The sequence below is a fragment of the Lathyrus oleraceus genome, chromosome 2, assembly GCF_024323335.1.
Source record: "Lathyrus oleraceus cultivar Zhongwan6 chromosome 2, CAAS_Psat_ZW6_1.0, whole genome shotgun sequence".
NCBI classification, from domain to species: domain Eukaryota; kingdom Viridiplantae; phylum Streptophyta; class Magnoliopsida; order Fabales; family Fabaceae; genus Lathyrus; species Lathyrus oleraceus.
Window position 1 is genome coordinate 374,222,573 of NC_066580.1, and position 25,044 is coordinate 374,247,616.

At 34.0% G+C, this 25,044-nt stretch overlaps 1 pseudogene; it reads left to right on the plus strand.

Moving 5' to 3' along the window:
* The first annotated feature begins 22,477 nt into the window (after positions 1 to 22,477).
* LOC127119578 (homeobox-leucine zipper protein HAT5-like) lies at positions 22,478 to 24,700 on the plus strand (annotated as a pseudogene).
* Positions 24,701 to 25,044: the final 344 nt, after the last annotated feature.

The window sequence follows — 25,044 nt, forward strand, 5'->3', positions numbered from 1 at the left end:
CACTAATAAAAATAGAAAAATATATATTTTATTTTCCTTAATTTTATTGTGCAAGATAGGGCTTTTCAATCAAGAGCATCTCAAAGTTTTGTTGCTTACTTCTCAAGGAAAGTCAAAGGTTCATGTGTTTATTTCCATGCCTTCTTCAACAATCAACTTCAAGCTTTGAGAAATTTAATCAATTGTCAACCAAGGATACCTTATTTTGAGTTCATATTATCACCCATGTGCTTTGAAATGCAAGGAAAGTCCAAATCCACAAGCTTGTTCCAAGTGGTTTGACCAAAAAGTCAACATTTGAAGTCAAAGTTCCAAGGATCACAACTTCTTCAATTCTCAACATTTTTGAATGCTTCTTTTTTCATATGACTCTTCTAAACATCCCCTACAAATTTTGTTTACATGAAAAGAGCCAATTATGCTTGGAGGATAATCAAAATTTTGTAGACAATATTGGTCATTTGTGGACTTAGTGAAATTTGACCTATTTTCAAGTGACTTTTTCTCAACTTTTAAGGATTGTAACATCTTCAATTTTCAACATTTGAGGCTGATTCTTTTTGCATAATACTATTTGTGATTCCCTCTACAAGTTTGCTTCAATGATTAAGGTCGAATTATGCTCGGAAGGCCAGAAAATTCATTGAGACATTATAGGTCATTTTCAGCCAAGGAATACTTGAATTTTTCTAAGTTATATGATCAATTTTTCATGTCAACTTCAACATGACATAACTTTGTGCTCAAGCATCCAAATGAAAACTTTCTTGGCACATTGTAATCTTTGCTATGATGTCAACATATTGCAAAAAGAATGGGACTAAAAAGCCTCATTAGTGGGATTCCCCATTGGGTTGAACATGGTAACTTGGAACTGAAGAAATTGCCATGTCCTGAATTTTGAACTTCACTAATCTCAATTCCAAGCCAAATTAGCATGTGTTTTGGATCTAAACATGTTTAACCAAGTCTCCAAAAGTTAATTGACCTTTGAAACACATCATTTGGCTGAGTTTCGATGAGTTGCAAGTCACATTTTTCTCACATTCTGATCAAATTCATTTCATTTTAAACGTATTTGGATTCAAACACATTTCCTATAAATAGAGGAAGCTACTACATTTATTTCCAAGCTTTTGAGAGCTAAGAAATCCCTGCTGCAACTTGAAATTTTCTAGAAAAAATCAACTATCGTGTTTTGAGTTTCAATTTGTTTCAATCCAAATTCTCGATTCCATTAGCATCTTCGACATCCTATTAAACTTTTTCAACAATTCCCAAGCTCTGAAACCTTCTGAAGTGCTCTAACCAGATCGAGCTTCATCGACTTCTGACCACCATCTGGACAAGGTAGTTTTGAGCATCATTTGAACTCAAACAAGTTACCACAATGTAGTCCTTCACTCTCTGATGCTTTCCCCTAACTTAGATGGTGTTGATTGATCGTGTTCATCATTTAATTTTATTTTTCGTGGCTTGCTTGCTTCTAAAACTTCTCTGAAATTCCCTTTGCTCAATTTAGATAAATGAATTTGGAGCATAAGGTTGAATTCCAGATGAGAAGAGGATCACAATGATGGTGGTCTCATGTTCAAAATTTACCAAACGATGAAACTCTGGTGAGAGCTCAGTGGAGAAGATGACCAGAGTGTTCCAGGTCGTCTGAGTTTGACCAGACACATTGGACTAATGAAATATTTTGATTGGCAGGTTTTGAATTGGATCTTGTATGTTGTTTGTAGCGTGTTCCACTGTGCATCCTAATCTGAGGAGAGTTAGATCTGCCACGTCAATTAATGAGGTGTGATCCAACGCTTCGTGTTTTTCTAATTTTTAATTCTTTTTCTTTTATTATTTTAAATTGGTTTTTATTTTAAAATTCATAGTAATTTCATTTTTAATCCAAAAAATGCCAAAATAATTTATAAAATTCTCTTTTATTTTTCTTCATCTGATTTTTATTTTTCCATATTTTATTTCATTGATTTTCTAATTTTTCATGAATTTTCTCTTTTCTCCTTTATTTTAATTGGTTAAAAAATACTTTTATGCATTTTTAAATTTTGAAAAAATTATTATGTGCTTCTTATTTTATTTTCAACCTTCCATAACTTTCTTGGCCATTTATTTGGTGTTTTGAAGGGTTTTATGGATTTTTCATTTTATTTCTATTTAAAAATTAATTTGAAAATACTTTTGGTACACTTTTATTTCATTTGATTGCATTTTATATTTGTGTGAACTTCTGTTGGCCTTGGATCATGATAGTTTGGATCATAAGTCTCATCAAACTCAATGATTTTTGGGTGTTGATGGGGTGAAAACCCTAATCCACCAAAATGGATGATTGATTTTGATGATGACTTAATCAAACTTTTGATCCAATTTGGGTGTGACCTCTCTTGTCATCTTCTTCTTCATCTTCTTATTTTCCCTTTGATCAATTGGATGATTTGTGTTCATCTTGTTCATGATGTGTGCATTGGTACTTGGTGAACTTTCATCATTTCAAATTTACCTCCTAATTGATCATGGATCATTCAAGGTACTTTGGTTTGAAGCATAAGTTTGTCCTCAATGTCATGAAGTATGGATTGAAGTAATGGACCATCCTCCAAGCCTTTGTGCTTGATCATTCTCTCCTTTTTTTTTGTGGCATGACTTTAGGAGAATGATTTACATATTATTTCTCTAGCATGTATTAACACTAACATTATTATTGACCGACCTCAGATAGTTGTGACTTCTACATAAGTCCAATTACGATTGCTTAACATAGCGCTAAATTTGTCCCAAAAACAGAGGAATTTTTATAAGTGAGATTGTAAGTCTCCTACTCCTCATGATATTGTGTGAAAATATTGCTTCCTTTTCATTTGCGAGAGCTAGTGGCATACTTGTTGATTTTTATCCAAGTTGAAGCCCTTCTCATAATGATGCATAGGTTAATATTTTCATGCTTGTGGATGAATAGTTGAGTGTTCTCCAAAAAAATGACCAAACCATCTTTCATTTTTTATTACTAACATCATTTACTAACATTTTACTTGTATTAAATTTTACTTCAAAGTAATTTACTTTACGCTCTTTTATTTTATCCAATTACTTTATACTTTATGTTTAACATCTCATATCAAATATTTGTGATAATGTCATTTGTTCTTTGTCCACTTATACTTTTCTTTTATAACCTTGTAAGGAAAACACTAATAAAGAAAAACCTAAAAAGAAACTCGGTTCTCCTAATTCATGGACTTGTGGTTACTACCCTTAGCAATTTTGTGGAGTTATGGACTTAGAATTAGGACGGTGAACTTTTCTTTAGACTTGTGATTTGAGACCTTGGGATTCATCTGGTACCTTTGACTTTGGACTTCTTTGGAGACTTGGTTGACCTATTTTGGTTTCATCTGATGCATGGATTATCATTTGCTTATTTGGTTTGCTTCAGGATTAATTCAAAGGAGGGAATTCTTGCTTGACTTATGTCATAAAGCTTGCTATCTCTTGGTTAGATCTTTCCTTCCTAGCTTTTACTTTATGTTCTAGGATAGTCTCTTCTTCTCCCCCCTTTCTTTAATTTTAAAAACCTTCTCCCTCTTTTAAAAAACATTCTTGTTTTCTAACTTGAATCATTTTTCTCAATAAACCTTACTTTTGTCAAGTGATTTTCAAAAATATTTTCTAATAAATGCTAATTCATCTTAAGCATATTTAGACAAATTTCAAAAGACTTAAAAAAATGCATAACTTATTCAAATTGTTTTTGGACCATTGATGCATTTTTCCTTTTAAAACTTTTCCCAAGGTTTAGACATGAGTCATTTCAATAGTTGAGATATAATTATCCTACCCCCATGGTATCAATTCTTTTCCATCTATGAGAGCTAGTGGCATACTTGTTGATCCATATCCAAGTTGGAGCCCTTCCCATGATGATGCAAAGATCTCATACTTGTGGGTGACTAGTTGAGTATTCTCCTTAAAATGACAAAATATATTTTAATTAAAAATGAATCAAAACAAACACTTTTGTTATTTTTACCAGGAACTACGAGGTTTTGATCCTCCATTGCACTTTGTTGGTACGTAGGCCTGAGACTTCAAAAGGTCTTGAAAAACACCAAAGATCATAACAAAAACATTTCTTTTCCTGTCTCTCCAATCTTTTACAAATAACACCCTTTTTCAAACTAAAACGTACACATTTCCAAAGAGGTTCCCATGGAGTACCATGAATGTTTAGGGTGTTAACACCTTCCCTTTTCATAACTAACTCCCAGATCTTTATCTCTTTTTATTAGTTTTATTTTAAAAGTTTTTAGGATTTTGTTCGTACTTTTTCCCTTTTCCTTTGGAAACAATAAAAGTGCAGTGACGACTCTTGCTTTATGAGTTAAGTTAATAAATAGCTTAATCTCAAAAAAAAAATCCGCTACAGAGAGCTAACTCACCCTCGAGTCATATGAGGAGGTTGGATATGAACCCAAACAAAGAAGGAATAAGGAAATAAATGACAATAATGGGGCAACATATATAATGGTCAATGACATGAAGTTCAGATTAAAACCATAAGGGATATAAATTCATTGAGGCAGAACCATATATGATTATCACTTATTTCCGATTTAAAGACATTGATGTTTTGCTTATTAATCGCAAGCAGGGTCACAGATATTGTATTCCCTCCAAGTACAAAAGTTCACAAATAAAAAATTTTGTTTACATAAATGCATTTTTTATAAAGTGATATATATTTGTTGAAAATTAGGCTAAATACTCGTATAACAATTATCCACACATATATCGAGTCGAATTATGACATTTTTCTCCAACATAATAGATAGACAATAATTACAAGCCATACCCATGAATATTTGTTGTCATCTCTGAAGAAAAAAAATTGAAAGAGAATTTGAAAAATATCGACCAAACTGAAAATCTAAATTAAACCAAACCCCAAAAAATGATCTTTTCTGATTCGATTAAAAGATCGATTTGGACTAATGAAAATCAAACTAGTTTAGTCCGGTTCACAGTTTTTTTTTAAAAACCACATAAGTGATGAACTAAACTGGTGTGTATAAATCTTTGACTTATAACGCATGAATAATTGATCCAACAAAACACACATTTGTTGCTTCACTTCAGTTTTCCTTCATAAATTACAAAATTCTAACATAAGATTTGACAATCACTACAAACCCTACAAATATTATGTTCTTCCACTCAACGCAAGTGTTCCATCCGTCACTACTGTTCTATTCACCAACATTATACTACTAACCTCTATTCCGATCATCATAATCGTAATTCATATATTTCTAGTTAGTTTCTATTTTTTTCTGCTTTTTTTTCTTCTTCTCATTCCATCCCTCTTAACAACATTTTATTTTGAGATTTGTTAACCTCGTAATCTTTACATATTTGTGTTTTAAGTTTAAATAAAAAAAGTTATTTTAGTTATATTTATAATTTAATTGTTAATTTAATTTTATGCTGATTGTATTTGTATTTGATTGTGAACTATCATCATTTTAAATATATAGTATATATTTATTTATATTTAATAATAAATTATCTTTTTTTTGAACATATTGTATGGATCTATTTAATTTCAAATATATTGTTTTAATTAATTTAATTTAATTTAATTAAAAATTATTTTGAAAATAGAGAAAATGATTTTTTTATAAAAATAATACTTTAAAAAAATGATGGTATTAAACAAAATTGTTAAGTAATGAATATATTGTTTGAAAAGAAAAAAATTATTTAATTCAAATTGATGAGAATTATATCAATTTAATTTAATTTAATATTTAGTGTTTCTTAAAAATAGAATGAAACCAAATTAAATCGAATTACATTAAAAAGAAAAATAAACTAAACTTGATATCATTTACATCAATTAATTTTTTTATCTAAAACCAATTCAAATTGTTACCTTCTTAAAAAAAAACATATTCAAAACTCCTCATTTTGAAGAATGTTAACAAACACTCTTGTTTTAACATTTTCTTTGATCCCAACAAGACCTCCACCAAGTGAATGGGCTTGCAAGTCAACTTGCTAAGGAATAACTCCACACAAGTCAACAAGACTATGTCATTCTCCTATCATAAGTGCACTCGAGTTTGGGTATAGAACTCATCTCACAAGAAACCATCAAGCATACAAGCAATTAATATATCAAGCAATTAATATATCAAGCAATTCATACATTACAAGCAATACAGTCATCCCAAATTTGCACAAAAATATGTCACAAATAAATACAAACATACAACACACATAAGCAAAAAGTTGGCTAAACCCACTGGAGAATTTCTCTCCAGCAGAGTCGCCACTTTTCTGTAGCGGCTTTTCGTTACCTTTAGGTTTATTGATTAAACCAAAAGTAAACATACAATTCGAGTCGCCACCGCACTTTTATTTGTCCAAAGGAAAGGCTAAAAAGCGAACAAAAGCCAAGTAAGAAGTTTTATCAAATCAAAAACTAATAAAAATGTCAGAGATCTAGGTAAGGGGATTGGTTATGAAATGAGAAGGTTTTACACACCTAAAACATCCTTAGTACCCTAAGGGAACCTCTTTTTGCAAACATGTGTTATAGATTGGTATTTGTGAAAATATGTGCAAAGGATTGGGGGGATGAGAAGAGAATATATTATATTTACAATTTTGTTGTTTGAATGGATGAACCCATTGCCTACGTACCATCACAAAGGTAGGATCAAAACCTCGTTGTTCGGGGTAAAAATCTCAAAGATTGGTGAATTGATTTTAATCAAGAGCCTTAAGGTCTTTTGTTATAAAAGGGAGAAAACTCTACCTAAACCAACAATCCACCATGTGAGGAAGGATTCAACATGCTAGTGAGGGGTTAACCCTATAATAAGCATGGAAGACTTATAATCCAACACTAAGGATAAGGTGAGATTTACATCAACCACTATGATAACTCAAACCTATGACTAATTTTTTTGAAAGGGTTTAAGAAGTGGCCATTGGAACCACAAAAAAACAACTTGAAGTGAGTTGTATTTACAAGTTAAGTTATTTACAGAAATGAAGTCAAAGTTGGATTAAGATTTATTCACAATGAGTATTGATGAAAATATTTTGAAAAGTCAAAGGCATAAGGCCTAGGTTTCTAATTTGAAAAACAATGTCAAAGTTTAGAAAAGGTTTTGGCTTGGGTTAGAGTGAGGAGAAGAAAAGAAGGGCTAGTCCTAAAGTATACAAAGATAAGAGAGAAGATAAAACCCTTGGAGTTCCTTTTCTTGAAACCATAGAGATGATTCAAGATGCTCATTTCCTTTGGACTTAGCAAACACAATCAAGCAACCAAACAATTTAGATTCAAGCTCCTAGGATCTCCATTTGGCCTGTCTCTATTAACTTGGTTACTCATGACAATGGTCATCCTTACTATCTCAAGATGGAATCCCTATCACACAAGAGCAAACATCAAAAAGTTCACAACACAATAAGAGGAATGGATAAAGAATAAGTTTTAGAAAGGAAGTCCTTTGAAGTCATCTTGGACATTTAGCATTCTAAATGCATGAGGCCTAGTTGCTCTTCAACAAATTTAGCATTCTAAAGGCATGAGACCTAGTTGCTCTTCAACAAATTTAGCATTCTAAAGGCATGAGGCCTAGTTGCTCTTGAACTCCTTTAAGCATAGGTAAGTCCTAATTCTAAGTCCTTTCTCCTTTTTGCATTTGGTTCACACAAAACAAAAGCAAAACCAACACAAGCCAACAATATATTTATATACAATAATGAGCTTAAATGAGCAAAAGGAAAATGACATAAACATAAAATATGTGCTCAAGTGAGCAAAATGAAAAGGCAATATGAATAAATGAGCAAGAAGTAAAGTGCATTAAAGTAAATTGCAAGAAATTAAATGCTCAAATTAAAGTTAGTAATTAGTATGGTTATGTTAGTTTGTCATAAGATAATTTAGCGCTATGTTAAGCAATCGTAAGTGGACTAATGTAGTAGTCACACCTATCTGAGGCCGGTCAATAAAACTATAGGCAAATAAACACAAGTTAGAGATCATGACTAGTAAGCCAAACTCCTAAAACTTGCCATGCCAAAAGAAAAGAGAAAGGCCTTGTATGGACTTTAGGTTTTTTGCTTGACCAAGAAGCAACATATCTTGGACATAAAGCAACACACTTGATCTTGGATCAAGTTGAGTTTGATTTGGATCAAAGAAGGTTAAACCTCTCATTTGTCAAGACCAACCATAAGACATTAACTCATTGGCCAAAAATAAAAAAAGAAATGGGATGAAGATGAAATGGATGGAAAAAGAAATAAAGTGTCAAACACAAATGATCAAATGTGAATCAAATCATCATCAATCAATGTCAAACAGAAGAGAAATGAAGATCACAAGTTAACAAGTCAAACATATTTTATTTGTATTTTTGAATAAAAAATAAATGCAAAAATAAAATGGATAAAATATGGTCAAACCTCAAATTTAATTCAAGTTAACTTCAACAAGTCCAATTAAATTCTCATAGGTCTAACATGGTCAAATAAGCTTTGACAAATTTTTTCAACAATTTTTGAAATCAAAACTATTTAAAAACAATTAAAAACAATAAAAGTAACACAATATGAATTAAAATCTCAAATAAATCTCAAATCAATTAAGAAATTGATGAGACTATTTTTCATTGACTTATCATGATCCATAGGTGTTAAGAAAATATTTTTGGATTTTTCAAATATCAAAAAGTATTTTAAAATGAATTAAAACTAATAAAAACCAAATAATTCACAAAAATTATTAAATGAAGTCACAAAAATAATTAGAAATCAAAATATGAAACTAGATTTTTCAAGAATTTTTTTGGCATTGGTCTCATATTTTTGTGACTTCAAATAAAATATTTATGAATTTTTGAAAATAAAAGGAATTAAATGAAATTAAAACTGTTGATTCCTTAGGATTGACAGTAATTTTAGAAAACAAATAATGTAATCATCTCTGTTGTTTTAATATGTTGGGTTGAAGAAATTCAACATCTGGACCAACATGTCATGTACGATGTCACGACATCAGGTCTGTGACATCGCACATGTGTAGGAAACTGAATTAATTAATTCAGTATATGTTCTGGGATCAGCAAGGATATCTGGTGAATATCCTAACTCCCAGGTGGAGGTCTTGAAGACTAAATCAGAAGATATATAGGCTCAAAATATGGAGATATATATGGAGAGAGTTTAGGAACTTGAAGACCTTGTTTGTAGCAGAATTTTTCTGCTGAAGTTGCAACAGCAAAGAACAAGTCTGCTGCAACTTTCTGAAGGCCCAAATCCAGTTGGGTGATTAGGTTATAAATAGCTAATTGTAATCTAGTTTTTGTAAGCCTCTTAGAATGAATTTTTTAAGGGTGTGTGTAAGGTAAACCTCCCAATCTGTGGGAAGGTTACCATGTGTCTCTCAGTGGTAAACCTGAGAGTGTTTGTTACTCAAAGCCTGTAGGCAAGAGTAATTATGTTCTTGAATGAAGCTGTGAAGCAAGTTCAAGGTGTTTGCACATTACATTGTATTTGTAGTGATAGGAATGGAAACTGGAGGTTTCTATCTAGGAGTTCCTAGGTATAGATTGCATTGGGTAGGGATTAAGTGATGAGTTGTAAACGGGGGAGTTTAACTCTGAATTGATACTACTAATAGTGGATCTTCTTCCTGGCTTGGTAGCCCCCAGATGTAGGTCATGTTGGACTGAACTGGGTTAACAATTTCCTGTGTTTGTTTACCTACTGCATGTTATAATCATGTCTGCCATAATTCAGGTTGTGTTACAGTCTGCCAATCAAGTTAATAACAAACCTGATACATAGCCTTCTGTTGGAATGTCAATCAGAATGTTTTGACATTCATCAACAACAGCACATACTGTTTAATAAGCTGATGAATTCAGTTCAGTATGTAGTGAAGTCTGGTTTTAAAAAGCATATCAGACCTGGCCAAAAGAGCAGTGTGAAATTGTCAAACTGGATGTCTTGACAGTTCTTCCAGTAAGCTGATACTGAAGTAGAGACTGGTTGGTCTTTTACAGTACAACAAATTTAGCAGTCTGTGTTCAGGAACTAAACAGACTGAGCATATGGTTCTGGGCTTGGATGTCAGACGGAATGTTGTGACATTCATTCCTGACAGCATATGCTATATTGTTGGATGGTTAGTTTTTTTGTTTCAGGATTTTTCTCAGGCTATTCTTCAGGAATCCACCAGCTGATCTAAAATCTAGGAAACTAACAACTAAGCTACAATTAATGAACCTAACAAATAATCTATTTGTTAGCTCCTTAATAAGTGGAGATTAGTTTAACTTGTTACAACCTTTAATCTAGGAAATACAAGTACATGACCAACAAACTGGAACAATGTAACAGATGATGTCCAAAACAGGATTGAGACATCGTGCTGATAACTGTGTAGGAAAACAACAGTAGTGAATGTTATGGTGCACATAACTAAGTGTTCCTCCATTCTAGGATGACTTAGAAGGAGAGGATGTGACACTGTGAAAGGGTGCACATTAGTACAGAGTGTAATAACTGTCTTGCTGTATTAGGTACAATGTTAGATCAGATGTCATGACTTTAAGTAGAACATCTGAATACTGACTACACCAGAATTTCAATTGGTATCAGAGCAGGCATCCTGTTCTGTCTCTGGATGAGATCCATGGGTGATACTTTCTGGTAGCTGGCAAGGAGTTATGTTAGTACTGATGCTGGAACCTGTGTAAGGTTCTGTAATTCCCTGAATGGTCCCTTGAAGTAGGTGGATGGACTGTTCATGACAGGAATGGTGTGTACCTGTCTCTGGAGGTTGGCAATAGGCCTGTGTGTGGGACAGCTGTGCCAGTACTAAATCACATTCAAACCTGGTATGGTCTTGGAGGCCAATCTGGTGAAGTGTGTGGTCATAGGTTGAGTTGTATTATGATTTCCGCTGCATAATACCTGGCAAAACTCAAACTCTGATGTAGTTTCCCCTCATGTGGATGAAAGGCTGCTGTGTTCAAGATCACATCATAATCTACTGAAGATGTCAAAGATACGTGAGTCTCCTCAAGTCCACTCGTCATGACGTTCTCACTTCAGGATGGTAAGAGTCACTTAATCACTGATTCTCTTACTCTCTTGAGTAGTGTATATGAAGACCTTGAAGACCTGCAAGGAAGGTGTTCCAAGGAGGTGGAACCAATGTTCTATGTGATGTTAGAACATGTTGTTCAACAAGTATGCAGCTACTGGTTGAAGAGCAAATGTTTTAGGGTTCAAACAAAGGGATAATTCTGTTTGGAACCTACTCCTGACCTGGAAGAGGAGACATCTGTGTGTGCTAAGTTGACAAACGCAGGGTCAACTGGGTGTGTGCTCAAGAAGGTCATCCCTAGAAGTTGAGCTGGTTGAGATGTGACATTGTGCAATCTCCTGCTGTTTGGCATACCCCTGCAGGTTGATCAGGTTGAAGAGCAGATGTTTTATGGTCAGCTGAAGTCTGATTGGTCTGATTGGAGGAGTTAGTTGCCACTGGTAGGGATAGTGTCTGTCATGTTGAGACATATGTGTACAATGCATGGATATTGGTGTGGAGTATCCATGATTGTTAAGTTGAGGGGGAGTCTTGGTTAACCTCCTCAAGTCTGGTCAGCCTAGGGTCTGGTTGGCTGTTGACCTGTGTCACATGGGTTCTGGTGGTTGTGTGACACATTTGCAAGGAAGAATTCATCTCTCTCATTCCTAAGGGTGAATTTAATCTGGGAAGACCTTCAAAATTGTCTAGGTGCTTGCAAGCAGAAGATGTTGACACAAGAAGAGTATTTTCAAAGTATTCTTATGGTGGAAGTATCTGAAGGGATGATTGGGAAAGGATTTAAGATCAATGTCTACTTGTGCCAAGTGCAAGTGTTTAATTGATTATCCTTGGAGCTCAAGATAACTGATGTTCTTAAAGATGTTGGAACATCACTTCTTCAAGACCCTGTGCAGAATCACAGGAAGGACAGTACATTGGCTTATGATCTATCTCTTTGGTGGCAGCAAAAGCATATGATCTCTGAAAAGGTTTCCTGGCAAGAAACATGTTCAGCCTTGGTATGTACAAGAAGAAGAAGACATCATAGTCTTGATGGTGGTTACTTGGATCAGTTTATTTCTGATCTAGGTAAGGAAGTGCATTAGCTTATGCACACTGTGAAGTCAAGAACAAGTGGCAGCAGTCTTGACATCATGGAAACAGCCTTGCCTTAGGATGTGGAATCCTTGGTAAAGCTGAAGGGTTAGTGTCTAACTGGTCCTTCTGAAGACTCATACATCAGAGTGTCGGATGTCTTTGGAGAAGAAGCAGGGATTCATCAAGGTGTGAGCTTGGATGACTTAACTGCAAACCTGCAGGATGGAGGTTGTTTACTCAAACTTGGTTCCACAATCAAGTCTATGAGAACATTGAACTCTTGTTCTGTGAAGGGAGGAAGTTCTTTCAAGTGGCAGAAGAAGGAGCTGAATTCAACAGCTGGATGTCAAAACACAATGTTGTGACATTTGGTTCAACATCAGATTCTTAGTTGGTGAAGTGGCACATCAACTTGAGATAGAAAGGTCTACAGGGTTGTAGATTGGATACTTCAAAAGCTTGAAGTTCTAGTCTCACTTGAAAGGTCAGAATATCTTTGGGAGAAGTCTGATAAATTTGGGGAGGTCAAAAAGCAGCATTTGACCTTTTCATATGAGGATTCATGAAGGAGGTAATCAACCAGTGGCATTTGGTCTATCTCAGAAGTGAGTTCGAAGAATCAAGGTAATCAACATAAGGCAGCTGATTATTCTTGAGGAAAGTCTGAGACAAATTACTTTTGAACAGAAAAGTATTAAGTTGAAGACAAAAGGAGGAGTTCTCTATTCATCTCTTGGAGCTTGTGGTAGGAGTTCTGAGCTATCTATGGAAGACTGTCTCTGGGAGTGGGATGAGAGTGTATATCCCAATATATGAATGGGTTCCTCTGGCCCAAGCTGGGGACTCAGTAATATCTGAAGTCTATCAGATAGTGCTCCTTGTGATGCTATGAAGGATGTCCCAGCTGATGTTAAAACATCTGGTGAAGTGATCTTCTGGTCTGGTTAGAAGAGAGAGTGACACAGAGTGTGGATGTGTTCAGCCAAGAGGGTTGGACAGAGGGTGCGCCCTTGAAGACATGAAGATGCGTCTTATGTTTTCCTTTCATCAAGTGGTCTGGAATCTCTTTGAATCAGGAAGTATGTGAAGGTCCAACCTTGGGGTGTTGGATATGATCATGTGTGACCTCCAAGAGAGTAGGTTGTCCATGACAGGGGGAGTGCGTCCGTGTGCTGCAAGTAATCACCAAGCTTGTGGTCTATGTGCTCTCAGATAACAGGGTATGGCAACCTGGCAGTTATCAGGATGCTGTGATGTGCAGCAAGGCTGAGTGAGCAGAAGAATGTCTGACCGGATGTCATGACATTGCCCTGGACAGTGCTGTTAATTCCTTCTGAATCTTAAAGTCATTAGGAATTATGAGGGTGATGTGGCCTAGTCTGATAAACCAGAATAAGCCTGATGGCTACAGCTGTGTGGTACAGGGGGAGTAACCATCAACTGAAGTGTGAAAAGTTGGCTGTAGCAGTGCTAGGTGTCAAGCCTCTACTGGAGGAATGACAGAGGTCTTGGGAAATGTTGAAGACTGGCTGAATGCAGGAATGTTAAGACATCGAGTGCAACGTGTCTGACTGCATATATGGAATGGTCTCCATGCACTGGAACGGCTGTTTTGGAAAAGAAACAGTCAAGAGCTATAAAAGGCATTCAAAGATAGTCTGAGATTTTGTTGGTGATTCTCTGACTGTTTCTCAGCAAAAATAAATGCATCTTGACCAAGCATTTATTTCTACCGGATATTCCTAAGCACAGGCTGGACTATTTAAAGGATGCAAGAGCCCCCCCCCCCCCTTCTCCCCACATCAGATACACTCCAATCTCAGAATCATGGGGTATGTTAAGGTCTGGGCAAGCTGCGCCTGGATCTGGTTTTGTGAAGGGTGCCTTTACAAATGTTTAGCTAAAAAGGGGGAGAGAAAGAAACGTCCTGTCCTGGGGTCGAGAAGCAAACAGATCACTGTGGTAACAAAAAGAAAGTTGGGGTTGGGGTTAGACACAAAATTCACCAACTGAATTACCACTTGTGTCTTGTGATCTGAGTTAAGAGAACAATTGTGCCCTGTGATCTGAGTTACATTGTCTATGTACTCAGCATTACATACTCTTCAGGAAGCTCTCCTGTTGAAGGGAAGGGTTCTGGAACAACTGAGCCTTGTTTCTCTACCTCCTCATGTACACCAACATTGGTGTTTGTGGTGGTGGAGCCAATGACGGAGATGAAGAGCATTCCCAAATTGGGATGCTTAGTCCGGTGTATTGTTTATTTGTTTTAGCTAAAATTTGCCAAAGGGGGAGATTGTTGATTCCTTAGGATTGACAGTAATTTTAGAAAACAAATAATGTAATCATCTCTGTTGTTTTAATATGTTGGGTTGAAGAAATTCAACATCTGGACCAACATGTCATGTACGATGTCACGACATCAGGTCTGTGACATCGCACATGTGTAGGAAACTGAATTAATTAATTCAGTATATGTTCTGGGATCAGCAAGGATATCTGGTGAATATCCTAACTCCCAGGTGGAGGTCTTGAAGACTAAATCAGAAGATATATAGGCTCAAAATATGGAGATATATATGGAGAGAGTTTAGGAACTTGAAGACCTTGTTTGTAGCAGAATTTTTCTGCTGAAGTTGCAACAGCAAAGAACAAGTCTGCTGCAACTTTCTGAAGGCCCAAATCCAGTTGGGTGATTAGGTTATAAATAGCTAATTGTAATCTAGTTTTTGTAAGCCTCTTAGAATGAATTTTTTAAGGGTGTGTGTAAGGTAAACCTCCCAATCTGTGGGAAGGTTACCATGTGTCTCTCAGTGGTAAACCTGAGAGTGTTTGTTACTCAAAGCCTGTAGGCAAGAGTAATTATGTTCTTGAATGAAGCTGTGAAGCAAGTTCAAGGTGTTTGCACATTACATTGTATTTGTAGTGATAGGAATGGAAACTGGAGGTTTCTATCTAGGAGTTCCTAGGTATAGATTGCATTGGGTAGGGATTAAGTGATGAGTTGTAAACGGGGGAGTTTAACTCTGAATTGATACTACTAATAGTGGATCTTCTTCCTGGCTTGGTAGCCCCCAGATGTAGGTCATGTTGGACTGAACTGGGTTAACAATTTCCTGTGTTTGTTTACCTACTGCATGTTATAATCATGTCTGCCATAATTCAGGTTGTGTTACAGTCTGCCAATCAAGTTAATAACAAACCTGATACATAGCCTTCTGTTGGAATGTCAATCAGAATGTTTTGACATTCATCAACAACAGCACATACTGTTTAATAAGCTGATGAATTCAGTTCAGTATGTAGTGAAGTCTGGTTTTAAAAAGCATATCAGACCTGGCCAAAAGAGCAGTGTGAAATTGTCAAACTGGATGTCTTGACAGTTCTTCCAGTAAGCTGATACTGAAGTAGAGACTGGTTGGTCTTTTACAGTACAACAAATTTAGCAGTCTGTGTTCAGGAACTAAACAGACTGAGCATATGGTTCTGGGCTTGGATGTCAGACGGAATGTTGTGACATTCATTCCTGACAGCATATGCTATATTGTTGGATGGTTAGTTTTTCTGTTTCAGGATTTTTCTCAGGCTATTCTTCAGGAATCCACCAGCTGATCTAAAATCTAGGAAACTAACAACTAAGCTACAATTAATGAACCTAACAAATAATCTATTTGTTAGCTCCTTAATAAGTGGAGATTAGTTTAACTTGTTACAACCTTTAATCTAGGAAATACAAGTACATGACCAACAAACTGGAACAATGTAACAGATGATGTCCAAAACAGGATTGAGACATCGTGCTGATAACTGTGTAGGAAAACAACAGTAGTGAATGTTATGGTGCACATAACTAAGTGTTCCTCCATTCTAGGATGACTTAGAAGGAGAGGATGTGACACTGTGAAAGGGTGCACATTAGTACAGAGTGTAATAACTGTCTTGCTGTATTAGGTACAATGTTAGATCAGATGTCATGACTTTAAGTAGAACATCTGAATACTGACTACACCAGAATTTCAAAAACAAAAAAATAAAATCAGGAAAAACCAGCGCCCTCTGATCATCTCATTAATTGACGTGGCAATGATCATGTGATTCAGAGGCGCGGTCACACCATGTGCCTTGGTCGAACGTGCTACACTTGAATTTAAAAGAAGTCAAAACAATGAAAGGCCAGGATTACAACGTTTCAGTGAGATCTAAGGGCCATGAAGCTCCCACGTGGGGATGGTGGTAGAAACCACCATCTTCTCCGGTGATCTAACCAGATCCGGCCACCACGCGCAGGGAAATGAAGTTTAATGAAAAAGAAAAATGAAGGTATCAAAATGAAGCTGAGGTGATGTACATCACCCCTGTAACCATGGATACTCCTCAAAGTTCCTATTTAGAGAGAAACATGAGCTTGAAGATCATGGTGCATGATCTGAAATGGCACGATTTGCAAAATTGAGACCACCACTGGCCTGCCTCAAGCATGAGGACTTCAGAAAACAACACAAACCAAAGGAATTCACATCATATTGCAAGATCTAGATCAAGAAAAATTGAGGTTCTACCTCTGAAATGCAGCTTCAAACAACACGAATTGTCCAAGCCCTTGATCCAATCTTGCTCTGGAAGTGTGATGGTGATGCAAGGTTAAGGAATTGAGCTGTGAAGATCAACTAATGATGTTGAAATTTAAGCTTGAAATTGAAAATGAAAACTGAAAAATTCCTTTAGCGAGGGTTTGGTTTTCAATTCAGCAGCACTTCAGATCTCCTTGTGGTTACCATTTGAATGAGATTGTACTTCTATTTATAGCTGGAATGGATGCAAGGCAATGCTTGGCTCGTGTGCATGAAATTTGGATCCTTCATGCATGGGCCTGTACAGGCGCATGTGAGGCCCAAGAATAAATACAAATCCATGCTGAACTCATATGGAATTGAATTGGACGTGTAATTGGAGCTGCATTTGCTTGCACATGAAGTTACAAAGTGAAATGCAAAAATGAACATAAACATTAAGCTCTTCGAAACTCACTCATGGAAAGTCCAAAAAATTAATGTGAGTAATGGTTGGAAAGCCCTTGAAATAAGGAACAAAAGTCATGTTGGGAAAAAATTCATTTGGAGTTTGTAAATTTATGAAAACTGGCTGTGAAGGTTTGGGTACAAAACATGTCTAGGTTTCCTTTGAATTTTTTTTACCAAAAGCAAGCATCTCCAAGCCCTTCTATTTCAATGATGAAAGTCTCAAATGGAAACACCTCCAACATAAAAGTTGTAGATATTTTCAATATGATAAATTTAGACTCAAATTTTTAATCATTTGGATTTTTCATGAGAAATTTATGGGCGCTTGAAGTTGGACATTTTTCAAATTCAATGGCTTTGGTCCAAAGTGACCTATAATGTTTTGTATTATCACATGTATTTATTTTAGGATTATGAAATTTTGTCCAACATAAAATTCTAATTAGACATATTAAGATTTCAAATGCAATTGGTCTCACGTCAAAATCATAAAAATTAAGGAAGTTAGGTCCTTGGGAAGTTGACCCAAAATTAGGGTTTCAGTCAAAATGACCTATAATGTTTTGAAATGAATGATGACCTTCCAAGTTTCAAATGGATTTTTGATGAACATTAAAGTTGTTAATATGGTTCTTAAGAACATTTTTTCTCTTGGTGTCATCTTCATTTGACAAACACATCACAAGTTGTGTCTCAGTGATCCTCAGTTTAGTCAGATGACCTGACTGGTCAACTTCTCAAGGCCAAACTTCAAATATTGATGAATGAATGATTGAGGAACCTCAAATAAGCTCATATATTCATAAAATAATGAATGAAATAACTTCCCTTGATTAAATTTGATCATAGGTTGAGGTTGCTTCATGAGCAAGGCACAATCAATGCATAGTTGAATTAGGGTTTCCTTGGGAACCAATCCTGAAGCCCTTTGGGTTATCTTGATAAAATTGGCAAATTGAGATACTTGGGAGACATAAATGATGATTAGGAACTTTGTATACCATTGTCATGCTTTTTTCATCTTCATCTAGCCACTTCATTGAGCTTAGGAGCCTCCTAGGAGCATTGTGAGCACATGATCACTTGAGCTTCAAAACAAAAGAGTTAGTGACATATTTTTGTGCTTTTGGTTAGTAAACACAACAAGAAAAGCAATAATATACAATACAAGCATGCTTGGTGGTCTCAAACCACTCACACATATCCCAACCCTAGGGTTAAGGAGCCACACGTGCTATGATCCTTGAGGCAATGCAATGAGCAATGATATGATGCCATGAGGGATCTTAGGGTCAAAATTGTGGTCTTACATAAGGTACTTTGGTTTGATGCATAAGTTTGTTCTAAATGTCATGAAGTATGGATTAAAGTAATGGACCATCCTCCTAGCATTTGTGCTTGATCATTCTCTCCTTTCTTTTTTTTTGTGGCATGACTTTAGGAGAATGATTTACATATTATTTCTCTAGCATGTATTAACACTAACGTTATTATTGACCGACCTCAGATAGTTGTGAATTCTACATAAGTCCAATTATGATTGCTTAATATAGCGCTAAATTTGTCCCAAAAGTAGAGGAAGTTTTATAAGTGAGATTGTAAGTCTCCTACTCCTCATGATATTGTGTGAAAATATTGCTTCCTTTTCATTTGCGAGAGCTAGTGGCATACTTGTTGATTTTTATCCAAGTTGAATCCCTTCTCATAATGATGTATAGGTTCATATTTTCATGCTTGTGGGTGAATAGTTGAGTGTTCTCCAAAAAAATGACCAAACCATCTTTCATTTTTTATTACTAACACCATTTACTAACATTTTACTTGTATTAAATTTTACTTCAAAGTAATTTACTTTATTCTTTTTTATTTTATCCAATTACTTTATACTTTATGTTTAACATCTCATATCAAATATTTGTGATAATGTCATTTGTTCTTTGTCCACTTGTACTTTTCTTTTATACCCTTGTAAAGAAAACACTAATAAAGAAAAACCTAAAAAGAAACTTGATTCTCCTGATTCATGGACTTGTGGTTACTACCCTTAGCAATGTTGTGGAGTAATGGACTTAGAATTAGGACGGTGAACTTTGCTTTAGACTTGTGATTTGAGACCTTGGGATTCATCTGGTACCTTTGACTTTGTACTTCTTTGGAGACTTGGTTGACCTATTTTGGTTTCATCTGATGCATGGATTATCATTTGCTTATTTGGTTTGCTTCAGGATTAATTCAAAGGAGGGAATTCTTGCTTGACTTATGTCATAAAGCTTGCTATCTCTTGGTTAGATCTTTCCTTCCTAGCTTTTACTTTATGTTCTAGGATAGTATCTTCTTCTCCCCCCTTTCTTTAATTTTAAAAACCTTCTCCCTCTTTTAAAAAACATTCTTGTTTTCTAACTTGAATCATTTTTCTCAATAAACCTTGACTTTTGCCAAGTGATTTTCAAAATCCTTTTCTAATAAATGCTAATTCATCTTAAGCATATTTAGACCAATTTCAAAAGACTTAAAAATGCATAACTCATTCAAATAGTTTTTGGGCCATTGGTGCATTTTACCTTTTAAAACTTTTCTCAAGGTTTAGACATGAGTCATTTCAATAGTTGAGATATAATTCTTCTACCCCCATGGTATCAATTATTTTCCATCTATGAGAGCTAGTGGCATACTTGTTGATCCATATCCAAGTTGGAGCCCTTCCCATGATGATGCAAAGATCTCATACTTGTGGGTGACTAGTTGATTATTCTCCTTAAAATAACAAAATGTATTTTCATTAAAAATGAATCAAAACAAACACCTTTGTTATTTTTACCACGAACTACGAGGTTTTGATCCTCCATTGCACTTTGTTGGTACGTAGGCATGAGACTTCAAAAGATCTTGAAAAACACCAAAAATCATTAAAAAAAACATTTATTTTCCCCTCTCTCCAATCTTTTACAAACAACACCCTTTTTCAAACTAAAATGTACACATTTTCAGAGAGGTTCCCATGGAGTACCATGGATGTTTAGGGTGTTAATACCTTCCCTTTGCATAACTAACTCTCAGACCTTTATCTCTTTTTATTAGTTTGATTTTAAAAGTTTTTCGGATTTTGTTCGTACTTTTTCCCTTTTCCTTTGGAAACAATAAAAGTGCAGCGACGACTCTTGCTTTATGAGTTAAGTTAATCAATAGCTTAATCTCAAAAAATTTGTCGCTACAGAGAGCTAACTCACCCTCGAGTCATATGAGGAGGTTGGATATGAACCCACACTTGAAACCCAAAAAAAGAAGGAATAAGGAAATAAATGACAATAATGGGGTAACATATATAATGGTCAATGATATGAAGTTCAGATTAAAACCATAAGGGATATAAATACATCGAGGCAAGACCATATATGATTATCACTTATTTCCGATTTAAAGACATGGATGTTTTACTTATTAATCGCAAGCAGGGTCACAAATATTGTATTCACTCCAAGTAAAAAAGTTTACAAATAAAAAAATTTGTTTACATAAATGCATTTTTTATAAAGTGATATATATTTGTTGAAAATTAGGCTAAATACTTGTATAACAATTATCCACACATATATCGAGTCGAATTATGACATTTTTCTCCAACATAATAGATAGACAATAATTACAAGCCATGCCCATGAATATTTGTTGTCATCTCTAAAGAAAAAAAATTGAAAGAGAATTTGAAAAATATCGACCAAACTGAAAATCTAAATTAAACCAAACCCCAAAAAATGATATTTTCTGATTCGATTAAAAGATCGATTTGAACTAATGAAAATCAAACTAGTTTAGTCCGGTTCACAATTTGTTTTAAAAAACACATAACTGATGAACTAAACTGATGTGTATAATTATCTTTGACTTATAACGCATGAATAATTGATCCAACAAAACACACATTTGTTGCTTCACTTCACTTTTCCTTCACAAATTACAAAATGATAACATAAGATTTGACAATCACTACAAACCCTACAAATCCTAAGTTCTTCCACTCAACTCAAGTGTTCCATCCATCACTACTGTTTTATTCACCAACATTATACTACTAACCTCTATTCCGATCATCATAATCGTATTTCATATATTTCTAGTTAGTTTCTATTTTTTTCTGCTTTTTTTTCCTTCTCATTCCATCCCTCTTAACATCATTTTATTTTGAGATTTGTTAACCTCGTAATCTCTACATATTTGTGTTTTAAGTTTAAATAAAAAAAATTATTTTAGTTATATTTATAATTTAATTGTTAATTTAATTTTATGCTGATTGTATTTGTATTTGGTTGTGAACTATCATCATTTTAAATATGTGGTATATATTTATTTATATTTAATAATAAATTATCTCTTTTTTTGAACATATTTTATGGATCTATTTAATTTTAAATATGTTGTTTTAATTAATTTAATTTAATTTAATTAAAAATTATTTTGAAAATAGAGAAAATAATTTTTTTATAAAAAATAATAGTTAAAAAAATGATGGTATTAAATAAAATTGTTAAGTAATGAATATATTGTTTGAAAAGAAAAAATTATTTAATTCAAATTGATGAAAATTATATCAATTTAATTTAATTTAATATTTAGTGTTTCTTAAAAATAGAATGAAACCAAATTAAATCGAATTACATTAAAAATCAAAATAAACTAAACTTGATATAATTTACATCAATTAATCTTTTTTATCTAAAACCAATTCAAACTGTTACCTTCTTAAAAAAAACATATTCAAAACTCCTCATTTTGAAGAATGTTAACAAACACTTGTTTTAATATTTTCTTTGATATTGACTTTTTTTATTGAGTGAAATACATACGCATCAAACAATTTTAAGTGAGATCTATTTCATTCAATAAAATAATATTCTTTCTGTTCTTTTTTAAATATTATTTTATTGATAATTTTTTTATTTCTTTTTAATTATTATTTATAAAATTTAAGATAATATTAATTGCAATTTTGTCAAAATTATCCTTAAATAATTATTATATAGAGAAAAATAAAATAAATAATTACAAAATATTATAAATAAAATAAAAAATAATAATATAGTAAGTGTTAGAGAGAAGGTTAAAAGAGAGTATTTGTAATGCTCTTCAATTTAACATTAAAATAGTACTATAAAGATTAAGGGCAATATAGTAACTTGCAACTCATATATCTATGCTTCACTTATCCCAAAATGAAACCAACCCTCCCAATATAACCCCATCAAAGTTCCCCACCACAGAAGAAAGAATCTCTCTCTCTCTCTCTAAGCAAGTATTTCCATCTCAACTCTCTCTCTCTCTCTAACTCAACCCCTCTCTGCCCATCTGCCTTTCCTTGAAAACTCACACATCTACACTCAACCTTCTCTGCCCTCCAATTTATTCACCTCTGACACCCCTCTTTAATATCTCTCCCAGTACTAATCACTATGATCTCTCCTCACTCCCACAATTCTCACATTATAGTAATCCTCACCACCTGCTTCTTTCGTCATAAATTCTAGATCAAAATCAACCCTTTCAAATTCAACTCTTTTTTTCTTTCTTACTTCTTTTAGACCATGTTTGATTGTGACCCTTTAATCTAAAACTCCCTCCTAAGGCTCCACTCTTACAATCCTTTCAAAAAGTTTTTTCCTCTTAAGGCTGTTCTTCTTATGGCAGGTGCCAAGCTTTTTGGTGGTTCTAATATGTCACTTTTGCTTCAAAATCAAACTCTCCCTTCTTCCTCCAATGAAGTCCTTGAATCTCTTTGGGTTCATACCTCTAACCCTGCCTCTTTTCAAGGTGATTTTTACCTCCTCAATTCCTTTCACTTCTCTTTCTACATAATTCAAACATGCACCAAGTCACAATTTTCACTTTAAGATACTACAATATCAGCACTTTCTGATATTGTTGCGGCAGTTTTTAAAACCTTGGAGTATAGAACATCATGTTTCTAGAAATCAAGAAAGTGGGTTTCTTTTTTCATTGTGAAGAAACCATAAAAAAAGTAGTATTTTTTATTATTTTTCTACTACCCTTTAGTAGGAATAGTTTATATAATTGAGTTCTAACATGGTTGTGTTTGGTGTTCAAAATTCAGGTTCAAAGACAATAGTTGATTTTGAGAATGTTGGAAGTGGAAGCAGGGTGGTAACAGATATACCCTTCTTTCAACAACTTGAGAAAGAAGAGAATTGTGGTGATGAAGATTATGAAGCATGTTTTCATCAACAAGGAAAGAAAAGGAGACTCTCAAGTGAACAAGTTCAGTTTCTTGAAAGAAGTTTTGAGGTTGAAAACAAGCTTGAACCTGATAGGAAAGTTCAACTTGCTAAAGATCTTGGTTTACAACCAAGACAAGTTGCTATATGGTTCCAAAATAGAAGAGCAAGGTTCAAAACCAAACAGCTTGAAAAAGATTATGGCACATTGAAAGCTAGCTTTGATAGACTCAAAGATGATTATGATAATCTTGTTCAAGAGAATGACAAGTTAAAAGAAGAGGTAAAAAAAAGTAAAAAATTTGCACACATACCAATAATATTATTGGACTGTGTCTCCTCATGCGACTGCACGCAGAGAACCATATCATTTGAATTGTTTGATCTTGATCAAACAACAAATAATTTGGCTTTCTGACAAATTTGTGTTTAGTCACAATCAATGCACGTGACTGCACGCAGACAACCAGCTATATCATCTGAATTGATTTGGTTGGTTTATTGCATGCAGTCACATGATTGTGATTGGGTAGAAGAGCACAATCAAAATCCCTCAAACATATTAATTCAACTTTTTTTTACTTTATGCTGCTATGAGCAATTTACTTTAATAAAGTTTGATATTTATCCCACTAATGAGTTAATGATTGAATGAATGGTTAATTTTCTATTATTTTTCTCAATAGGTGAACTCTTTGAAGAAAAAAGTGATTCCAATAGATAAAGAGAATTCAGAAGAAGCTATCAACAAAGAACCTATGGACTTAACCTCAAATGAAAATTCAGAAAATGGGTCCAAAGTGTCATTCCCAAATATGGTACTAAACTGTAAACATGAAGATGCTAATTCAGCTAAAAGTGATGTGCTTGATTCTGATAGCCCACATTGCAATGATGTGAACAATCTTTCTTCATTCATGGAGCCTACTACAGATTCTTCACATGTTTTCGAACCCGATCACTCCGATTTCTCGCAAGACGAAGAAGATAACGATGATTTGAGCGATAATCTTTTGACTCTTCCAAAGATCGAAGATGTTTGCTACGACGACCCTCGTGAAAATTCTTGTAATTTCGGGTTTCCGGCTGAAGATCAAACCTTTTGTTTCTGGCCTTACTCAATTTAAGTTTCATCAAAGTTGTAACTCTGTACTAGAAGAAATAAAAATGGTTACCACTGTTTTCTAGTAATGAATAAAATTGAAAGGGTTACATTGTGATATTAACATGGAAAAATGTTCATAGTATCAACTATTTGCCATAACCAAGGTTAGAAACTTTTAATTTTAAAAATTAATGTGCCACAATTGTTATTAAGGATTTTATGAATTTAAAAGAAATTGTTTTTTATTAAGGATTTTCTTTGTTTACAAAAGTTTAGTTGGTATATTGGCATGTCTGAAAAGTAAGATAAAATGTAAGACTTAATAAAATTAGAGTCCAAATTTTACAAGAGTTTTGTTATCTTGGTAATATATATGACTTGAATAATTTTTATTTTTTTAAATATTAATATTAATATTTATATTTCACTAAATTTATCTCTTATATTATATTTAAGTTTTTTATA